Here is a 16,224-nt window from a genome sequence, read left to right on the forward strand (position 1 = left end):
ATCACAACATGGGCTCAGGAATACTTCCAGGAAAACATTGTCGGTGAACACAATCCACCGTGCCATTCGCCGTTGCCGGCTAAAACTCTATAGGTCAAAAAATAAGCTATATCTAAACTTGATCCAGAAGCGCAGGCGTTTTCTCTGGGCCAAGGCTCATTTAAAATGGACTGTGGCAAAGTGGATAACTGTTCTGTGGTCAGACGAATCAACATTTGAAGTTCTTTTTGGAAAACTGGGACGCCATGTCATCCGGACTAAAGAGAACAAGGACAACCCAAGTTGTTATCAGCGCTCAGTTCAGAAGCCTGCATCTCTGATGGTATGGGGTTGCATGAGTGTGTGTGACATGGGCAGCTTACACATCTGGAAAGGCAGCATCAATGCTGAAAAGTTTATCCAAGTTCTAGAACAACATATGCTCCCATCCAGACGTCGTCTCTTTCAGGGAAGACCTTGCATTTTCCAACATGACAATGCCAGACCACATACTGCATCAATTACAACATCATGGATGCGTAGAAGGAGGATCTGGGTACTGAAATGGCCAGCCTGCAGTCCAGATCTTTCACCCACATTAAACATTTGGTGCATCATAAAGAGGAAGATGCGACAAAGAAGACCTAAGACAGTTGACCAACTAGAAGCCTGTATTAGACAAGAATTGGACAACATTCCTATTCCTAAACTTGAGCAACTCGTCTCCTCAGTCCCCAAACGTTTGCAGACTGTTATAAAAAGAAGAGGGGATGCCACACAGTGGTAAACATGGCCTTTTTTGAGATGTGTTGATGCCATGAAATTTAAAATCAACTTATTTTTCCCTTAAAATGATACATTTTCTCAGTTTAAACATTTGATATGTCATCTATGTTGTATTCTGAATAAAATATTGAAATTTGAAACTTCCACATCATTGCATTCTGTTTTTATTCACAATTTGGTTTTGTGTATTTGCTTTTTTGGAATCGGGTTTGTATTAATTTCTTTCTACAGTGCATATAAATAGCTATTTTACCCAATATTTGCATGTTGCAATACGTATTGTTATGCTCCACGCTGATTTGCATGCTTAGTATGCACTATGAATGTATAATATCAATTAATTAAATTCAGCTTTGCTAAGTAAGTATACATTTCTTAAATAAACAGTATATAAAAAAGTTTTGTAATATCTCTAACATTCTGTTTGGCTGTCATGCTGACTTTAAGCATCTTCAGAAATGGCAGATGTTTGTGTTTTCTCTCATTACAGAGGATAGATATACTTTATAGTGGAAAAGTGCATTGATATTGTGGATGTGATGCTGCCACATGCAGAACTGCTCAAAATTCTGACCTTTCACCCTCAGAAATGATCCTCCCATCAAAAGACACATTCAGCCCTCGGCTCGTGTGAATTAGGTGTGTTTGAATCAGATCTGTTGCTCTTGGTGTGTGGTTCTTGTTCATGTTCTGTTAGTGATGAGTGATTCTGACACGTTCAGTGTGGAGGGTAAGCACACTAAACACATTACTTGAGAAGAACCGCACTTATGCATTTTGCATGGGCCGGATGAATGGATGCTTTCACTATATGTACAGAATTACAGATGAGCATGAGAGGAGAAAACAGAGAGAGATGAGCTGTTTGGATTGAACAGGGTCAGTACAGACACGGACAGCTGTCTTTTAAGGGAGCATCTGATGACACACTACACAGGAAGCATCTTGTCACACAATTAGTGATGCATACTATAATTATATATTTTTAAATATATTATGTATTATTTATATTGTACAGACACACGCACACACTTATGCATATATATCCAAACAAAAATGCAATTCTAATCTAATTAAAAATAGCTGTTTTACCCAGTATTTGCATGTTACAGTATATTTACATTGCTTTGCATGCTTTGTTTGTATTTATTCACAAACCAGAGAATGAAGCTATGAAAAATGAGTCAATTAACCACCTGAGTAAAACCATCAGCGCTGTTTATAACGGGGCCTATAGCTTATACTAAACCTCTGTTTCGTTTAGTTAAATGTACGATACTTGCATTTCCTTGGCCTGGAACGAGCGTCTGGATGCAAAGTCTTGATGGTTTAGAGGTTCAGAGGTGTAGGAGTCGCGATCAGCTTCTTCCGGGTTTGAAGAGTGATGAATTTCCGAAGACGTCCTGACTCGATGGAGATTGGAGTTTCTTCCCTGTGGAAAGTGAAAAAGAGCTAAGAGAGACATCCGCTGAGATCCAAGGATCGTTGGTGAATGGATAGTCAAGGCCGAAGCCTGGTGTAGACTAAGCAGGTTGCAGAAGTGTTCTAGCTCACATCCTCATCTTCTCAGAATTTAACAGAAGCCATCAGAAGCCTTAGCAGAAGAACTTAGCAGAAGAAGACCTGGGTGGAACAGTGCGTGAGCCTTTTAAGGTCTGAGAAGATTCACGCCTCTCAGGATGGGCTTGTCCAATGGGAAAGGCTGAAATTCCAAGCGGGAGGTTGGAAATACTGGGGAGGTTTACAACCTTTGTCTGAGAGCATGGTAATGTGCATATGGAACTCAATTAGGTGTTGATGCAAAATTACTAAAGATTCTCAGAACACTAATATATTGCCTATGTACTAACATATACACTAATATACACCCTCGTTTAGATCATCAGAAGATCATTCATAGATACTAAACATGGTAAGATTACAAGAACGAGTGGTTCTGGCATAAGCATGCATAAAACAGTATACAATACATAAGACAATATACAAGAACAGCAACAACATACACAATGCCCTGAAGTATATGTGTGTTCATTCAAAGAGAGGTTTTCCTATGAATTAATTAGAGAAGAGTCCATTTTGCTGAGAATATTGTGTCTTTCCTATGAAAAATGTAGTGGGAGGGAGAACTTTCAACATGCCATTAGGTCGTAAAGGATTATCTGATCTGGCTGAGGGGCCTTGGATGCCTTCACAGACATCCTGGCACCCAGTATGTTTATTGGGTGAGGGGTCTGTAACTATTTGTTATCAATATATATGCTTAGCATGCACTCACGTTTCACTAGGCCCATCACATTGCATTCTGGGATTGTTTTCTTTATGATTTATTTATTAGTACTGCCTTACATTATGGCCAAAACAAAGTCTCATAGAAGATAGAAAATCGCAGCCTACTTTATGATTCTTAGAAATGCTGTATAGGTGGGCAGCTCACTAGGTTTCAAATGAGGTCTTGTATCTATAAAACCTGAGAAATACGGAGAGAGAAAGATAATTTGTCATGAACAACCTTGAAGCGTTTTCATATCGTTGCATAGAAAGTGCGGGGAGTTTTTCTGTCACTCGTTTTGAGCACTGAAGGACACGATCAGTCCTCATATCTGTCCGGCATCTGCTGTGTGCCGTTGAGAGGAATCGGTCATGATTTGAATAATAACTAGATGAAATTCTGAAGAAAATGTGAGTGGAGTTTAGTGATGAGAACTGGAGTGATGTGGGTGTTTGTTTACTGGCCCGAGTCAAAACTGCTCAAGAGTTCTGGCCTGTAGAATTGGTTTCTCTTTCACTGTGCATCAGTGGGATTTCTTCAGCTGTTTCTGGTCCAGCAGGTGAAAATGGTTCATCTGATCACCTCTTCTGAACAACACAGAATCATTCATGGATTCTAGACCATCAAAATTCACTAGTACTAGTTGACTTCACAAACACCAGTGATAATAATCCATGGAAATGTGTTTCTCAACATAAGCAGCGGGTCCAAACTCACTGTCAAAATGTTGTGAATATTTCATGATATTCTCTTTGGTCTCTTCTGTGCTGATGAAATATGAATAGAGTTGAGATGCTTGTTTCTCCTCTAAAGCTTTTTAGTTGTTATAAGAACACTTTGCGGTGATGAATGTCTGTAAACACTCATAATATAGTCTGATGTGCTTAATAATCACTGCTGATGTCTCGTCTCATGCTCTTTCATGGCTCAGGAGTTCTCAACAGAGTTATTTTAGTATTATTTATATACTATTGTAGTTTTAATTAATATTTTGAGTTAGCTTTTTTAGTTTTCATTTTAATGTTAGTTAATTTTAGTTTCATTTGAGTTTTTTTTATTATTTTTACAAGTTTTTTTAAGTTTATGACATTATTAAGATATTTTCAGAAACATGAATTCTCTGTATTATGTGCTTTAAATATGGTAATGGGCATCATTAAACAAGCATCGTCTCTCTCTGTTGTCATGGCTACAGGTGGCATCACTCCAGTTACCCAGAAGCCCTTGAAAAGACGAGAGATGCCCTTTTGAGATGACTGACACTGGAATGAACTTCATATCTGGTGAGTGTGTCAGTTCACAATAACACATTTCCTCTCTTTCTCGCTCTGTTTCTCAAACCGCTGCAGATCATGGTGAACGGAAACATCTGTTGTCAGGTCCCCTGTCACTGAATTTCTGGGAAATAATAGATTTTTTTGCATGCAGACAGAAGAAACAACACTGTGCTTTCATACACACACACACACACACATATAGTTACAGAAGAAGATCTCGTCCCCTGACAACAGAGAATACAGCAGAAAACATATTAACCTGTTAACCTGCACCTGGACGCTGGCACACTGAACTCTCCTTGTTTGCATGTGTCAGTCTTTACGAATAGATTAAATGAAACGGGACAAACTTAATCTTTACAAACTATATATCATTATAAAGGTCTAAGCCTCAAGCATCAATGACAGATTGCTATTTTTCAATTGAAAGCTTATAAGGAATGTATTTGCTAAATATCTGTAAGCAGTACACATCAAAACATGCATACTAAAAATGCAGTACATACCAGATTCGTCATAATAGCGAGTCATAAACACATCCTCAGCTGTAAATCCCGGTTTAATTAGAAAGGTAAGGGTCCACTGAACGGTTGGGTTCTTTCTTTTTTTTTTCTTCTTCAACATTTTTCATACATGTTTGTGTGTTTTGTGGGGAATGTGGCTTTATCTGCATGATTACCATCTGTTTGAGCGCACATCAGCGTGTGATTATTGTGTAATCACAGCTATCAACCTGAATGCGGTCTAATTTGGTGTATGTTGTGCTGCTGAAGTGGAGAAAAATCTCTTTAAAATATATATTGTAACTGAATTCTACAGATAGAAATGGACAGAATATGCAATAAAATAAACACTTTAAAGTGTATTTCGGATGTTTTCTTTCCACTAGTCTGAAACATATTATAAAAACCCGAATAGCCCAAGATCACAAAATTGACCAAAATTGTCGAATAGTTCCTTGGGGATGTAGCTGGTATCAATAACAGGGTGCATCTTGGTTATTTGTCAAAATTGCCTCGACAGTGATTTCTGAAGGTTTTGCTTTCATTGCATGCAAAAGAGCAGCATGAGCATCTCGTTTTGTGTTGCACAGAAGAAAAGAAACATCAGGGTGTGTAAACGATCACCCATTGTTAATTTTTGGCCGCAGCGTTCCTTTAAGAACCTGACAGCATGTACTATATGTACTACAACTGATCCTCCGTCCACACTAATTACACTCCAGCAGTTCAGCGTGTTCGTGTAGAAAGGGCCGGCAGCCAGACAGCAGTCTGATGTGTTCCTGTAAACTCCGAGCGGTGGTTTCTGTGGTCTGTAGCGGAGAGCAGAAGAGTCTGACAGATGGAGGTGGAAAGCTATGACATCATATCTGACCTGCGTACCATCTCTAATGCATTACATGCCTTTAACTGCAGAACTAATCGCTCAACCACAGGGTATCTGCGCCGAGTCCTTGCGTTGGTAGGAAATATGTACATCAGGGTGTGATTTAACTTATTTGGCAAGATTGATGCTTTGAATGATGCAAGCAATGGCATGAAGCGGCAGGTTGCTCCAGATGAATTATCTTAATTTGAGTAAAAGTATCCAACTTAATCCAGATTTCTGTCAGTGACATGCATATTTCTTTTCCTTTTACTAGACTGAATGCTCAAAATCAACATTTACTGATAATATGTTTATTGTGCATGATTCATTCATGCACATTATTATACAAGAATTTTCCTTTTTGGTTGATTTCCGTTTGTGCAAATTTTAGCTTTATATGACCTGAGTGGTTATTTTTAATGCAAAGTCCCATGCTATATTTTTGTTTGATTGAACGTTCTGTTTAACTCCGAAATACATCACATCGCACATGTAAATTGGGCTTTGAAGGCTGTTTCATGAGGTTCAACATTGGACGCTCAGTTTTTCAGGAGCTTTGGTTTCCCGAATTATTTTCCCATTTATTTATTTTTTCTCACATGTATTTTTTAAAACGTCTTTTTTGAAGTTCTATAAGCCACAAACCAAACTAAACCAGTCTGCTACAAGATGAATCGCAATATTACAAACTCTGACTTGAAGAAAAAACATTAAAAATGACAAAGTTGTAAGACTGTGTACTCTTTGGCTTTATTAATGGAAAGAACTATAATCTCATGAAGCATTGTGAATGACATAATTGAGAAAAAAAGATAAAAATAAAACAATTGATTAAAAGATGTTGATTATGTAAATATATATACACTGTAAGAAATCATTAGTCATTTTTTGATTTCATGAAGTTGTAAATAAAACAAAGATTATACTATTTCTGTTTGTGTGTTATTTTCCATTTCTAGCTTGCTATTTACTAGCAATTTCTGAGTGGGAATTGTTTTTACAACAATTTTTCTTCAGTGTAGAAACAAAATATATTTAATATTTCTTGCAATATCTCTCTCTCTCTACACACACACACACACACACACACACACATATGTATAGAAGTAGTTTGAGGGCATAGAGAGACATGATCCATTATTTTGGCTCAGTTAACTTGTGATTCTCTGATTGGTGGAGATTTCTTTGCAGAATTGATGGTAATGTATTCTCATCAGTAATTCAACTGTTAAGCACAATTATTAATAAAATAAGTTAAAATAGTGCATGCTAATGGCTTCAACTGAAGCATACATTATTGATTAACAACCTTGCAGCTCACAGTAATAATTTCTTTGGAGGTTTATAAGTAATCATTAAAAATGTATTTCTCCCCTATGGAGAAAATGAATGGGATTTTTACTTCCTTACTCTGTAGCGTTCATGTTAAACACAGAGCCAGCAGATGTTTGATTGGTTGCTATTAGAAACCACTCCACCAATGGCAGGCATTGATTGGCTAATCCAGCTGCTGTTTGACCAATCGGGATTCCACAGGGGTCACTTCTGCAGGATCCAAGCACATTTACAGCAGACGTGATGAAGCTTGTCAAAGGATCCAGAGATCCACTTTAGGATGATGATTCATCCTCAACCTCCTCCTTCAGCAGATATTGCACTCCATCAAATAATCTTCATCAATAAAAGATCTAGAGGTGCTTTTACTTTGGCAAAACGTGTTGCATTATCTTCTTATAGATCGGCAGGTCATCTTTATCCTGTGATATCAGCGATCGCGGCTAATGCCTTCAAAGCCGCCGCAGCGTTAAGCGCCGCTCTCATCTGCCAGAGGAGGATGATGTTTAAGCAGACACACGTTTGTTACTTCCCACACCAATCATGAAGTATTCATTACCGGCTTCAAGGCGTAACAGCTTATTGTATTATTCATGGCGAAAGCTCACGGGTTTATTCTGAAGAATACTGCAGCTTATGCGCTCATCAAGGTGATGGAGACAATCATGTATGTGCATTCATAATCAGCTTCATTAAGAGATGCCAGAGACATGCAAACTTTACAAACCAGTGGTTATAGTTTCAAAGTGTTCTTCGCTGGTGTAAATGAATGGCACTAAAGCATGGCATCTTTTAAGTTTACTAGTAGGTAACCACAGCTGTGTAATTTCTGTTTCTGACATTTATCTTGCAGGTTTACTGATAGTTTTCTACAACAGTATTAATCAAGTTTACTGGTACAACATTGTCACTAGTTGCCTAGTAGTAAGTGTGAAGTTTGTTTCATTTTGTTTCGGCCGTGCATGTTAAGTTTAGTAATACATTATCTTTCTGGTGCACTAGTACTAATTAAGTTGACTATAAAAGCATTGGTCAAATTTGCTAGTGATGTAACTTTTGAGGTCTCTAGTAATCTACTGTACTAGTAAGTGTGTATTTTACTGATGCGATATCTGTTATTCTATTTCAAACCATGCATTATGTTTATCTTTCAGGTTTACTAGTAGTGTTCCACAGTATTTGTCAAGTTTACTGTAACACTATTTGTCCAGTGTTCTGGTTAAGCATCTTGCAATCTTTATAATATTTACTAGTGCACTATCTATCATTTTGTTTTAATTATACTGTGTGAATTAAGTTGATCTTTCACGTTTACTCATAGTTTTCTCCATGTTTCTCAAGCTGACTATAAAAGTATTGGTAAAATGTATTAGTAAAGTATCTATTGAGTTTGCTAGCAGTCTGTTACAGTAGTATGTGTGAGGTTTATTGCTACATTATCTGTCACATTTAGTACAATATTATCTACCAATTGTACCATTAATGTTAATACCGTGTGTGTGTGTGTGTGTGTGTGTGTGTGTGTGTGTGTGTGTGTGTGTGTGTGTGTGTGTGTGTGTGTGTGCTGGTGAGAAAGGAGGAAACATCCAGAGACATGCTGCTCTCTCGGAGTGAAGTGCTCAAATCCTCATAAATATGAGCGATCTGGGATTTGATTTAGATCGCAGCTAAAAGCTTTCCTGCTGCGCTGCCAAGACTCTAAATCTGAGGGCCATTTTCTTTGTGTCAGGTTTTGCTTGTAGTGTTCAGTCCTTTCACTGCAACACTATGGACATTCAACTCCATTTGACAGAACAGAAACCAGTAGTAACAGTACGTATACAGCCTTAACAAGATAAAAAAGATGCTTCATGTACTCTATACAGGATTATGATTCACTCAAAACAATATTTAGGCCTAAATAGCATTTAAATTGCTTATAAATTTCCATGCATTTTAATGTAAATTGAACTTGTGTGCCTATGATGCTTATTTGTCAGTCAAGCATAAATGAAACAGTACTAATAAACTGAATGTGTTTTAAATACACAGTAACCAGGTTTAGATATTTATAATCAATAAATCCAATTTGCTTCAATCTCTTGCATTTTAACTAATATTGCTTGTTCAACAGCTAGACATATTTTAACCACGTTCATGCTGGTTCAACAGAATCACAATGAACAGATTTATGCTAATTCTAATCAATTTGAACAAATGCATTTTGAAATACAGTCATTTAAATAAAATCAAATAGATGCAAATTTTTGAGTGCAGAAATCTGACCTGGTTCTTTCATGTATGACTGACAAATATGCATCACATTATGTTTATGTTAAAACTGTGTAACCCAAATACATGGAAATTTTAAATGCGATTCAAATACATAAATCTTACATTTAGGCCTAAATATGCATCACAAATAGAAGCATTGCCGCTTACACCTGGATATATTTAACAGGATTATGCAGCTAATCTTGTAAACATGCTTCTCTTGAAAATATGAAATAATTTGCATAACAGTATACAGTCAGCAGGTCATTATCGCAAAATAAACCCCCTCAATATCACAAAAGAGACCTTATGCTTTGAACTAATAACCATCTGAGTGTGTAGTATCCCTTAAAGAGCAAGTATTTGACCTCAAAAATAGTGGCACAGACATTTGTTTGTAGATTTCTGTCTGTTTTTGTGTTGGTGAAAGGGCAGCTGGGTAATTGTATTCCTGCATGTGGTGCTATAGTTTATCCGCGGCTGCAGTGGAGGTCTTATCGCTCGTGTGTGTCCACGCTCCTTATCTCTGAACTTAAACTGTTCCTATCAAATCTCAAGCGGCCCAGATCCGCTGCTGTATCCATAAACGACCCTTCACATCCTCACATCACCCCGAGAGCCGAGCGCTAGTCCTTCAGATAAAAGCTAAAGTCTCTCACAAGCACTCTGAGCCAGTACGTCTGCAGCTCTAGACCTTGAGGAGTAACACATTATTTGGAACGGATTAGGGTGTGTGATATTGACAAAAAATGAGCTCAATAACTGGATTATATTTTTCTGAGTGTGTTTTTGTGCTGGCACTATGACTTTTTATTTGTTATATTCTGTGCATTGCACTGATAGACATTAACTTTTTCATTAAGGGATGATATTTGCCACCTTAAATTGTTTTCCGGGGCATTTTACATCTTTAATAACCTATTTAGATACATACATCATCTTTAATGTGTTTTAATTCTTCCATTTAATCAATAAATTCAGTTAGAATAATAAGACACTATGTTGTTACCAATCAAATAAAGTCAGTATCAACAAAATCCATTTTTGCACTGCAGAAGTGGTGCAGAAGCTGCATTTGCATAAGTAAGGCTATGAGATTAATAGTTTAAAAATAATGTTATGAATATTTAAACATAAAATGATATTGGAATAAAATAAAATGATACTTATGAGCAGGTGACATCTTAACGAGTCATTGAATCATTCATTCAACCGATTCATTCAAACAGCTGGTTCATTCAGGAACAGAGCTAGTGACCATCTTATGAATTGATCAGTGAATCATTTGATTAGTTCAAAACTCTGATTCATTCAGGAACAATACATCACTGTGTGTTAATTGGAGCTGCTGAACGGTTCTGTTTGGAACTGTCTTCATTGATGAAACGGAGCAAAAAAATTTTTTTTTTGAGAATATTGTGTCTAAAATCTCTTACAGTATTAACTTCTTGTTTATTGAACAGTTATACAAAATCAGTTTTTTAATGAAATTATATTTTACATATTTAACTTAAGCTGCCAGTAGGTGGAGTCAAGTCACTGCCTTAATGAGTGAGTCATTGAATCATTCATTCAACCGATTCATTCAGATAGCTTTTTTCATGAACGAAGCAAGTGACTGTCTTACTAATGGATCATTGATTCGTTCAGAACTCTTGATTCTTTCAGGAATTAAAAACCACTGTGTGTTAGTCACTGAAATTCTATTTGGATATATTTTAATTGACACAATAGAGCAAAAAAAGAAGATCTTCACAATATACACACAATATTAAATTATTGATTTTATACAACAGTCCACTTAACAAGATCACATTTGTAATCATGCAGATACAGTATTCAGAAAAAAACAGCATGCTTGCTTGTGTGATATTGATTATCATATAGAAATATGACAAAAACTCTTTTGCTCCATATATTGAATTTCAATGATATTCTACCTGCATTCTACTCTAGGATACTAGGCCTGGTTTTGAAACAGTTACTATATTATTATAGATGATACTGAAAACTGTATTCCATTAATGAGATTATTTTAGCTAAAACAGGGTTTCTCAGCAGGATTACATTTTTGTGGATGTCTGCAAGTGTCTGTTTGACGTGTTTTATAATAGGAACTGTAGTATTTATAGTATTTGACATATGTATGTCAGAAACTGCGGTTGCCATGGTGAATTTCTAAGGGTTGAACAAAGGTCGTAAGTTTAAAAACAAATGGTTGTGTGCTGCTGTCAGTCAAGCTGTCAATCAAACGCACCAGCAGCGAATCACTTCTGTTAGTCTGTGTTGTTAATTATAGCAATCAAACCACATTAAATGTTGAAAATACAGTTTTCAGCAGTCATAAAAGACAGAAGTCATCAGTATCTGATTAACTCCATTTTAATTTGTGTCCTGATTAGCCGTGTAGCAGGGCTCTTTCTGTCTGGCCCTGTAGGGGTCACAGTTTCAAACACTTCATCTTCATTACAAGATAATCAGAATTAACTACGCATGAGAAAAATGACTAATTATCACCTGCTGACTTGCTCAGGGTCGTTAATCCTCACTTTGATTCGGTGTTGTTGTTGTTCTGTTTTTAAAAATGTATGTGCATTTTTGTTCTCTGAAACATTTACTTTCATATTCCAAATACATGATCTGTAGCTGGTAGTCAAGCCCTTATGTTGCAGGTCAGTCTGACCCATTTTGATTTTTAATTTGTCAGAAATACTTCTTAAACCGTTAAACTATGATGGGGTTTTTTTTGCACATTTTTTGACTTTTTTCTTATTTAATGTCTTATTTAAAGTTAAAATAAAATAAAGTTACAAAAAGATAAAAGTCATTATTATGACAAAGTCAATGTTATCACATACAGCCATAATTATGAGAAATTATAATTATGACAAAGTTGAAATTATAAAATACTAACTCAGAATTATGAGATAAAAAGTCAAACTTAGATACTAAGGCATAATTATAATAAAAGCTGTGACAAGAAATGATGACACATACTTATTCATAATTATGAGATAAAGATTACGAAACACTAAGTCATAATTATGAGAAAAAGTCATAATTAACAGGAAGTTAAAATCATGACATACAGTTCTAATTTATAATTATGAGATAAAGTCAGTTATTACAGTCATAATGATAAAGTACTAAGTCATATTTATGAGATAAAAAGCCAAACTTATGGCATACTTATAATTATGATTAAAAAAGTAATAATTGACATAAAAACTCAAAATGATCAAGTCATAATTATGAGATAGTTATGAGTCAAAATGATGACATACTATGTCAAAATTATATTAGAATTTGAACTTGAGATAAAAAGTCACTTATGACATAAAAAGTCTAAATGAGATAAAGTTATAAATATACAAAATGTCATATTTGGCTTTGTCACCATTTTGACTTTTTATCTCATAATTATGTCTTAGTATCTCATAATTTCAACTTTCAACTTTCAAATATGAACTTTATATTGACTTTCATAACACTATTGTGAAATGTGCATTCAAAATTTATATTACAGGTATAATGTTTGCAGGTCAGTTTGACCCGAAATAAAAACATTTTTGATGCATTTTATGTAATTTTCTCAACTACCTTCTGAGGGAATGTACGTTTACATGCATGCATTTGCTAGCGTACATTTTTATGAGTTAATGCATATTAATGCATAAGAGCGTCCCAAATCAGTCACTTACCAGGCTCCTTTTCTAGTTGGTATCTGCTTAGGGTTTTTAGCAGAGCTGTTGTGTCCCTAAACTGTCAAAGATTGGCCTTGAAAAGGCTTTGATTTGAAACATTAATCTTGATAGCCATCAATATTTTACAAGGTCTTCTGATGTGCCACTTACGATTCAATCTACAGCATGTCCCTGCAAAATCATACATGACTGCAGGTGTCGCCTCGCTCTGTCAGATGGAGACCCGTGTCTGGATCACAGGTGAGAGTTGACGGAGGGGCAGGTGTGTGATTCCTCCGATGAAAACACACGTCAGGTCATGTGACAGGTGGGCTGGCAGCTGGCCATATGAACACAAACCGAGCTGATTTTTCAAACTTTCTATTCATCTGTGAATCCTGAAAAATAAAATTTATCACGTTTTCCACAAAAATATTTGGCAGCACATCTGTTTTCAACATTGATAATAATCAGAAATGTTTCTTGAGCAGCAAATCAGCATATTAGAATGATTTCTGAAGATCATGTGACACTGAAGACTGGAGTAATGATGCTGAAAATTCAGTTTGATCACAGAAATTAATTACATTTCAACACATATAAATTGTAATAATATTTCACAGTTTTTCCTGTATTTTTAATGGCATAAATGCAGCCTTGCTCAGCAGAAGAGACTGATTAAGATGCATTATCAGGAGTGAACTGACTTGCCTTTAAATGACTTTTATTTTGCTCCCCTCCAACATCCTTCCACACAGAGACGCTTTTCACTGTCTTATCAGTTCCCAGTGGATAAAATTAAGTCTCAGCCTTCACTTTTCTCTTGTCAAATAGTCTGTTCCGCTCTGAAATATGTCAGATTTCAAATGAAGTCCAATGGCATTTCGTATCGAAGGCATTGATTTCTTTAGGTCATTTGGTTCCTTTGTGAATCCTGCGCTCAGTGTTCACAGTCCAGATGAAGCTCCAGAAACCCGAACCCAACATCATTAGAGATGTCTCACTTCTGGGTGTCATTTAACAGGTTTTATTTCACACTATTGCTGAGTCTTGCTGCGGTATTTCATCATGCTGGCGTTAATGCTGACTCTGTATGTTCAGGAGGTGGTCCGGCTCACTTTCTAAGTGTCATGTGCTAACTAACCCAAAACAAATGTGTTAAATGTGCAGCGAGTCCATGTTCAGCGACTCACGGATGATTACGGGCTCCTTCACCAGCTGTCGACTCCTCCTAATTACAGCTCTGACATCAATGACAGCAGATCTTAGAAAGTGTAGCGGAGGAAATTGCACAAATACAGAACGGGAGGTGGAGCTGCTTTTCTGGATGGATGAACGTCTGCTTATGTGTTACTGATGTAATTCCTGTGGGCTGGAGAGAGTGAGTGAGTGAGCAAGCTTCGTGTAAACAGTACTTTATGGGAGTTACATCACATCTTTTCCATGTGACTTTCTGATAAACAAGCAAATGTTCTTTTTTTTCTGAATTTTATTTCATTTTTGAATTCTTGTCACATTTTAAGTGCGTTATACAAACTAAAAAGGATCGTTCACCCAAAAATGTATTTATGGTTTATTTGAATAGGGACATTAACAATATATATTTAAAGATAAAACTGCAAAGAACAGCCATCCAATACATGCAACATAGTGTTTGCAGCAAAAGCTAATTTGAATAATAGCAATTCTGTCATCAGTTACTCACCCTGATCCAAACCTCTGACTTTAAAAAAAAGGTTTAAAAAAAATCTAAATATTAAAAAAAGGAAAACGATAATAATAATAATACTAATTTTCCAAACTATTTTTAGAACAAATACTATTTCTGTTATAAAAAAAATTATATTTATTGTAAAAAAATATTTTGAAATCAATTGAAAATACTTTTACACAAAGTTGTCAAAGCAAAGTTGAAAAAACACTATTGTTTAATTTAAATCTAAATATTTCTTGTTTTTTAGTTTTTATGTTAATATTATATTTTAAATATACTTATTTACATTTATAATTATTATTTTTTGAATTTTACAAAAAAAATTTAAATGTCTGCTTTAGAAGACAACTGTCAAAACCTAAACTGTTTTTTAAAATAAATCTATAGCAAACATAAATATTGTACCTTTAAATTTTGAATATTTTAGAATTTTATATATATATATATATATATATATATATATATATATATATATATATATATATGTATGTATGTATGTATTTATATTTAAAACATTCTGGTCATTTTACAAACTTTTTTTCCCCAAATACCTTCTTTTATGTTTTACAGAAGAAATAAACCTGGAACGGGTTTGGAACGGCCAATTTTGTGAACAATTAATTTTGTGTGAATTAACCCTCTAAAATGTGTCTTGCATTAGTGTTCAATAATGAAAGGGTTGATATAGTTTCCTTGAGCATAATTATGTTAAGATGCCAAAATCTAAAGCAGCACTGCGTGCAATCCCAGAGGAGAAGCAGCGAATCACTTGCATTTCAGTCGTCTTAGTAGGCAGCTGCCTATGCAGTCAGTAATGCAGCTCGTTAGGGTTTGGAGCAGAGCCGGAAACCATGAACAGAGAGAGTTTTCTGAAGCTCTGAGAGAGAGAGAGGAGATCTATCTATCATCCCGCCATCTATCTGTTTTTCATTCTATTCATCCATCCATCCATCTATTGTTCTTTCATCCACCCATCCTTCTTCCTCTCTATATATCATCCATGTATTATTCTTTCATCCATCATCTATCTATTGTTCTTTCATCCATCATTCATCCATTGTTCTTTGCATATATATATGGAGTTAATTGGTTAACAGATGTTCAGGAGCAGGGGCACACCCCAAACGATCACATGACTTCCCGAAACCTCCATATATCGGGCCACCTCAAACCGTACTGTTTGTTTCTTTCTCTCGAACCCACCCTTCGCTCCCTTTCTCATCCATTCAGCCAACCTTATCCCACATTCTCTTTCTTTCAGGTTGTATCGGGGGGGGGTCTAATTATATGATAGAGATGGTACCCCCACGCTGAGTCTCTCTGAGACATCAATTCTAGATGCCCTGATCAACCTGACCATCATCCCATTCCCTTGACCCCTTCATCCTCTTTCTACTCTTCCCCAACACTCTGTTCAACTAACAGTTTCATAGCTTGTTTGTGGCGTGGTCCTAGCTACTGAACTACCCATCCATACATCATTCTTTCTATTTATCTATCCCTCCATCCATCCTTCTTTCCTTCTATTTATCCATTATCCATCATTCTTATTATCCATCC

At 35.9% G+C, this 16,224-nt stretch overlaps 1 protein-coding gene across 1 annotated transcript in view; it reads left to right on the plus strand.

Annotated features, from left to right (window-relative positions):
* Positions 1-16,224, plus strand: part of lrfn1 (leucine rich repeat and fibronectin type III domain containing 1) — a 137,805-nt gene that overhangs the window by 79,190 nt on the left and 42,391 nt on the right. Inside the window, exon 2 of the mRNA XM_042740020.1 lies at positions 4,230-4,317. The gene's annotated coding sequence lies outside the window, so the exon portion shown is untranslated. The remainder of the gene's footprint in view (positions 1-4,229; positions 4,318-16,224) is intronic.

Source organism: Cyprinus carpio, chromosome B15 (assembly GCF_018340385.1).
Source record: "Cyprinus carpio isolate SPL01 chromosome B15, ASM1834038v1, whole genome shotgun sequence".
Classification (NCBI taxonomy): Eukaryota; Metazoa; Chordata; class Actinopteri; order Cypriniformes; family Cyprinidae; genus Cyprinus; species Cyprinus carpio.